This window comes from Suricata suricatta, chromosome 10 (assembly GCF_006229205.1).
Source record: "Suricata suricatta isolate VVHF042 chromosome 10, meerkat_22Aug2017_6uvM2_HiC, whole genome shotgun sequence".
Lineage (NCBI taxonomy): Eukaryota > Metazoa > Chordata > Mammalia > Carnivora > Herpestidae > Suricata > Suricata suricatta.
In genome coordinates this window covers 59465065-59471869 of record NC_043709.1, presented here as the reverse complement: position 1 = coordinate 59471869, position 6805 = coordinate 59465065, and the positions used below count along the sequence as shown (strand labels likewise).

The 6805-nt window shown below is 40.8% G+C and overlaps 1 long non-coding RNA gene across 1 annotated transcript in view; it reads left to right on the top strand.

Moving 5' to 3' along the window:
* Positions 1–6414, top strand: part of LOC115304988 — a 39460-nt gene extending 33046 nt beyond the window's left edge. The window contains exons 2-4 of the long non-coding RNA XR_003914711.1: positions 3661–3712; positions 5266–5348; positions 6023–6414. This is a non-coding gene — a long non-coding RNA (uncharacterized LOC115304988). The remainder of the gene's footprint in view (positions 1–3660; positions 3713–5265; positions 5349–6022) is intronic.
* Positions 6415–6805: the final 391 nt, after the last annotated feature.

Sequence of the window (6805 nt, the reverse complement as noted above, 5' to 3'; positions counted from 1 at the left end):
TTAAATAATCAATGTTTTGAGGAAACTTTTTCAAATATTGCTTGATAGTCTGTCAGTGTCGGGACCATTGCTTGGCACCTTGCTCGAGGGTAAGTAGTGGGCAGTGCATGGAGGAGAAATGAGTATATATCCCTGGTGAGAAGGCTGCAGAGTTGCTCTGTGGAATCATAGAGGGAGAACTGGCACCTGCAGGCCTACTTCCTGTGCTCTCTAGATTTCCAGCTTAACCAGGCTCCCATCCAGGCCTGCAAACCCCATTTTGGGGGATGAACATCTCATGGTCATTTGAATCCTTGGAATTCAGTGCCATCTGACATTTTCTGGTTTCCTTGCAGATTCCCAAAATGAAGCCACATTCTTTATCCTTTTTGAAACCCTCTTGACAATATATTTTATTCTCTTGCAGACGTTATACAATGGCTTCTGCATCTACCATGTTATAATTCTGAGATAAAATTTTCCTGGGTGTGTCATCCTTGATCCTCCTGGGCTCAGCAAGAATGTCCCTTCATTTGATTTACTCCAACTACCTACCATGCCTATCATGTCTCTCCTATCTCTAACAGTTTGTCTGCCTTGAAATAAAATTAATGTTGGGTAACTTAAAAAATAGTATATTTTTAATATGTTGGGAAGTGGTTGTACAATGATTTCATTAGTCCTTAGTGACAAATACTTTGAATTTTATTTAGTCCTTCCTGTGTCACTGTGAAATGGACTTTGTACATATGTACCATATTTTTACACATGAGGCCCACTTCTTGGTTGCATCACTAGCAATTAGAGGTTTCTATAACATGAATGCATTCATCAACATTTACAAGGCTTGACTACCCATTTTTTGCTCCACCAATATCTTCTATTAACTGAGCCATAATTCTCTTATCTGCAAAGATGTAGCAGGTGAGAGGCAGGAAAGCAGCCCTATCATGTGGGAAGTAACCTGGTGGCACCATGTTTACAGTTATGGGCTGACCTGGGCTGAAGGCCAGGACTTGGTGTTCTCTTGTTGGACACAAAGAGAGTTTCAGAAGACAAAGAGCACATAAGGGCAGTCCGTGTCTGTGATGATAGGAGCCAGAAAGTAGGATCACTTCTCAGTTATGTTTCAGTGCAGACAAAAGCAATGTTAGCGTGCCAAACCCACAATAGCACATAACCCTTTTTCTTAGATAATGAATGGCTGCTGCTTCATTTCCTCTCACTGCTTTTGCTTTTGTCTCAGTGAAGTCTCTTCTTCTAGAAAAGGTTTCCAAAGATACCCAATCCTAGCATACTCATGCTCCCTGACCTCATCCAACCCAGGACGGAGATCTGCTTCCTTACAACATCCTGTAACACACCTAACACAGCACAATTCCTTTTTGAGTTTTTTCTAACACCCTTGAACTGAGGCACTTCTTTGCAGCTCCCTATGGTGTGTGCTCTCCCCCACCCTGTAGTATAATGAACCCAAACTTCTCAGCTACAGCTGTGCTCCTGGTGGTTTTTAACTGGAGGGTTTTGATACTTGAGTAGTATTCTAAATGGGAACCTTTAAACTGTCCTAGTTCTGATAGCAGCACTCTTCACAGTGCTCAATTCAAGAAGAACAACACGGCAGTACTCCTAGAAGGAAACGATTGAGTTTGGAATTTGATGCCCACTAAAACTTTTCTACTTTTTGAAGATAATTTTGGTATGTCAGTGGGAAAGAGGTAAAGTAGATTGTCCAAGATTAGATAGATGTTCTCTGATTGTTTCAGCTGAACTTTATATGATTAAGGCTATTTAGGAAATGTGAGAGGCCAGGGGCACCTGGGCGGCTAGTTGCTTATGGAAATATCATAGGCCAAGAGGGATGGGTCCACCTTCAAATACTTAGCCAACATCTTTTTCATAATAGTTTGAGTCACATTTTTACAATTTTGTATTTTCATAGAGTAGATCTGTGTACATTCACTTTATATCCACAGGGATAAATGAATAACTTAGCATATTGCCATAATTTAGTTTGACAAGATTTGGAGTTAATGGCCATTGGATGCTAATTAGGACACATTGGTTATTCCTTCCTCAGATGAATAAACTACAGAGAACAAAACCTTTAGTATATGTAGAACAACTGGAGGGTAGTTGAAATTGCCAGCTAATATCCTAAGCCAAGTCTCATCTGCAAAATTCCTGAGAATTATTTCAGTTGGAGCAACAGAGATATGGCCAAAATTTATAACATGTCACCATAATTTTCAGATCATGCTAATATGCAGGAGGGTCATAGAGTATTAGGATTAATCTGGTTATTTAAAAATCATATTCCTCATGTAAGAATCCTGTTAGCCTCTTTCCACAAAGTCAGCAGAGAGATATCTGAATTTCAGCAGATCTTCAGCTGAAACTGTTAATAGATTGACTGAGAGTTGGCCCAAGGGAGTCCCTATGGGCCCATAGGTGGTGACTATTTATACGACAGAGGTTTCTACCATCATACATATGCTGGAATCTGGGACTTTGGGCTGAAATCAAGTGGGATTTCTTGGTAAAGTTGTCTTGGGAAAGTTCTCTCATAGAGTGGCAGTTCATTTTTAGGAGCATTCTAGCTGAAGAAATTCTGGGAAGGTTCCATACAATATAAATGCGTTGTGCCGCTACTTGTTGGGTGGAAAATAGAAGTGGAAGGACATCCCTGACCTCATTCCCGAGTGGTTTGGGGCAAGAAGAATGGATGGAGTGCCAGTGGGAGTTCTTGAGTTGAGGATCATGCTGTCGTTTAGAAGTCATATCCAGCAGGCTGTGTCAATACCGCAACCCTGATGAAAGAGAGCAAGTTAAGTTGTTCCAGTGAGTAGAGTCCAAAGCTCTTGATTTAGCAGTGAAGTGAGTGTTTGGCTTGTGTTCTAGAGAAGCATTTAGATATTACAGTCTTTTGAGGTGTAGCCAACAGGTGTGTGTCTTGTCAGGCAAATGGCCTTAGGCAACTAAGAATATAAGCTACTTGTATTATGCACTCAGATAATGAAATGAATTTAGAGAGGAATTACATTCGTGAGGATATGAAACAAACAACCAAAAATGTTGGCTCAGAATAGGATTGAAAGGCTGACATCGCTCCTTAGATATATGTGGGTCCTGAAAGGAGAGGAAGAGGAGCTTTGGTCAGGCACCTGTGAGCTAGAGAGGACACATTCCCCTTGAATTCAACAAGGGGAAATGATATAAACAAAAAACCAAAAAATACCTTCTATGTTTACAGGAAAGGATTGGCCTAAGAACAGCTGTGGGCGAGATTAGCTGATATTGGGCAAGTGAATCACATTGAAGCTCTCCTGGTAGTCACCACTACTCATTGCTAGTTACCTGTTGTCACTTGTGAGGGTTCTTTTTTTTTTTTTTTTTAAAGTTTACTTATTTATTTTGAAAGAGCCAGAGACAGCACAAGCAGTGGAGGGGTAGGGGAAGGAGAGAGCTGCCATGCAGAACCCCAGATAGGGGGAAACTCTGAGATTATGACCCTAGCCTAAACCAAGGGTGAGACACTTAACTGACTCTGCTACCCTTGGCACCCATGTTGGAGGATAGTTTTTAGCAAAATTTTCTTGGTCTCAGAAGTAAAATCATAATGCCTCACTGATAGTGTTTTTAGCTGACTCCTTCTTTGCATTTCCTGCCCTTGATTTGTAGCCACACGTATCCTGACTCCAACCACCTACAAGGCTCACATGTGGAAGGTCAGGTAAGCCACAGCTTGTCAGTAAATATGAAGACAGGATTTTGCTAAAGATTATAGGCCTTAGATGGCTGAGAACAGAGGAATTACAACACAGGATTAACATTTAATAATTATGGCTAACTTCTTTTTTTCTTGCTAATAAATTGTTTTTACTTTATTTATTTATTGGTATGTCTCAACCCTTTATTCTTTTTTAAATTATCATGTTTGCTAACATACAGTGTTATGTATGTTATGGTAACACACAGTTGGTTTTAGGAGTACTTTCCCATGATTCATCACTTACATACAACACCCAGTGCTCATCCCAAGTGCCCTCCTCAATGTCCATCACCCATTTTCTCCACCCTCCCAAACCCCCAACCCCATCAACCCTCAGTTTGTTCTCTGTATTTAAGAGACTCTTATGGTTTGCCTCCCTCCCTTTATCTTATGTTTCCTTTCCTTCCCATATGGACATCTGTTGTTTCTCAAATTTCATATATGCGTGAAATCATATGACATCTGTCTTTCTCTGATTGACTTATCTCACTTAGCATAAAACACTCCTGTTCCATCCACGTTGTTGTAAATGGCAAGATTTCATTCTTTTTTATCGAATTATGGCTAACTTCTTGAGGAGCAATCATCGGGAGAGAATGTATGTGCAAAGACGAAATTTAGAAAGCGATTTCAGGCCACCCATGATGCTGACCCTAGTCTAGAAAACAATGCAAGTGATGAGAAGTTGTCTGTTTCTGGATGTACTTTGCTTTGAACATGGAGCTTCAGGACCGCTGACAAGTAGGACATGGGATGTGAAAGAACAGAGAAGTCAGGCCTCGTTTTGAAGGTTTGCACTTGAGCAACTGGAACAATGGTGATATCATTAATGAAGGGGGCAAATCCTCACAGAACTCTGTGTGTATTATGAACAATTAGGCAGAAAGTGAAGTAGGCAGAAGAATGGCCTCCAAGATGGCTTCAGGCCCTAATCCCATGATAGTCAGTTATGATGAGATAACGCCCTGAAGAATGTGTTGTGTTATATGACAGAAGGGTCTTTACAGTAAAGAAGGGGACTATAGTTGGTCTTAAAATAGGGGATTCCCCTGGATTATCCAGCTGAGCTCAATGTAATCATGTGATCCCCAAAGAACAAAAGAGGAAAACAGAGGTGGAAGGCAGAAATATTTGAGTCACAGAAATAGTTCAAAGGGCTTTTGCAGATTCGAGAGGAAAGAGACCATCTGAGCAGGAGTGAATTCTTCAACAACCTAAATGATTTTGGAAGCAGGTTCTTCCCCAGGATCTCCAGAAAGGAGTTTGCCTTGTAAGACCCTAAGCAGAGAATCCAGTTGAGCCAAGTTGTGCCCTGAATTCTGATGCACAGAAATTGTGAGATGCCTATTGTTTTAAGATGGTAATTTTGTGGCAATTCGTTACCATAGCAATGGAACACAATCACATGAGGAAACTCAGAAGAAAGTGTTGCATGCATGTAGCCCTTAGCAAAGTGTCCTTTGGGGCTGTGAGGATTTTCCCCAAGTATGTTTTTTTTTTTTTTCCTATTTCAGGCTCTGTTTGCTTCCCACTTATTGCCTACATAGCTGGAGAAACTGACCTACCTTCAAGAAAGGTTACTCTGTTCTGGCCTTGGGTAAGTCGTATTTAAATAGCTGTGGCCAAACCTTTATGGATTTGGCCCAATCAATTTGTTGGGAGCCTTCCCATCAGTCCCTCCAATGAAGGTGACAACTTCACTGTGCCTTTCTTGTGCTATTCACATTCTCTTTTCATGGCAGGTGATGGTCTGTCTCAGAGCTTGATCCTCAATTTGGACCATTTCAGCCCTTTTATCAGATTCTGTCCACCCCTTCTTTGGATCATACTTTCTGTCAACAACTACACTTCCTCTCAGTGCCAGGGTGTGGGGTCATACAGTGACATTCTTCCTTGACCCACTGAAGTGAAGCTGTCTGGTCATGCCTTCTCTAACTGGGAGTCCTCGATGAGAGTCACGCCTATTCACTGACAAATAGGAAAAAGAACTCTTAGACTCACATCTTTTGTTGATGGAATTCTTCCTCTAGGATTTTGAGGTGTACCTCTCCGGGCCTTCCCTGAAACCTTCCAAAGTGGCATTAAAGTGGAAACATACCTCACTTGTAGGAGACTTCATTATGTGCTGTCCACATTGTAGACCTAACCCCCCTGATCCACACCCTTGTGTAATCCCTTCCCCTTGAGTTGATGGCACTTGTGACTTGGTTCTAATAATAGAGCATGACAAAGGCCATATGATGTCACTCCTGGATTATACTTTGTTCACAGATTGGAGGAACAGAATTTCTTGCTGGCTTTGAAGAAACAAACATTCATGTTACAAAGTGTTCTCTATGAAGAAACAAACATTCATGATACAAAGTGTTTATGGAGAGAACATTATGACATTGGGACTGCAGCTGATGTCTCAGACCTAAGGGTGGTCCCAGCTGAGGATCAGTAAGAGCTGTGCTGTCAGTCATATATGTGCAAGAAAATGAATTCTATCCATGATCATGTGATGTTAGAATAAGATCCTGGTCTTCAGAAAGGAACAAGAGTTGGCTGACATCTTGCTGGTCACCTTGTGAAGAGTCTGTGGAGAGGACCTAGTGTGTTAGTGCCTAAATGTGTGACCCATGAAAATTATGAAAAAATAAATGTTTTAATGTTTAAAGATACACAAATATGTGATGATTAGTGATGCCGCAATTGAGAAGTAATAGGATTGATTTCAGAGTCCTAAGTGTGTTCAGATGTAAGATCATTTGAATCCATGTGATAAGAGCTTTGGTAGCTTTGGAACAACATTTCCCTTTGTACCCGAGACTGAGTATGGTGACTGTTGTCTACTGCTACCAGTCTTATTCAACATTGTCCTGAAGGTGTAGGTCAGTTTAATAAAGCAGAAAACAGGAAAGGCTCATAAGATTTGGAAGGGAGGAAATAATGTTACTACTTTTCGTAAGGTACATTATTGGATGTATAGATAATGGAAGACAATTAATTGGGAATCCTAATAAAATATAGCAAAATAACTGGGTATGAAGTCAATACACAAAAGCATTTTTC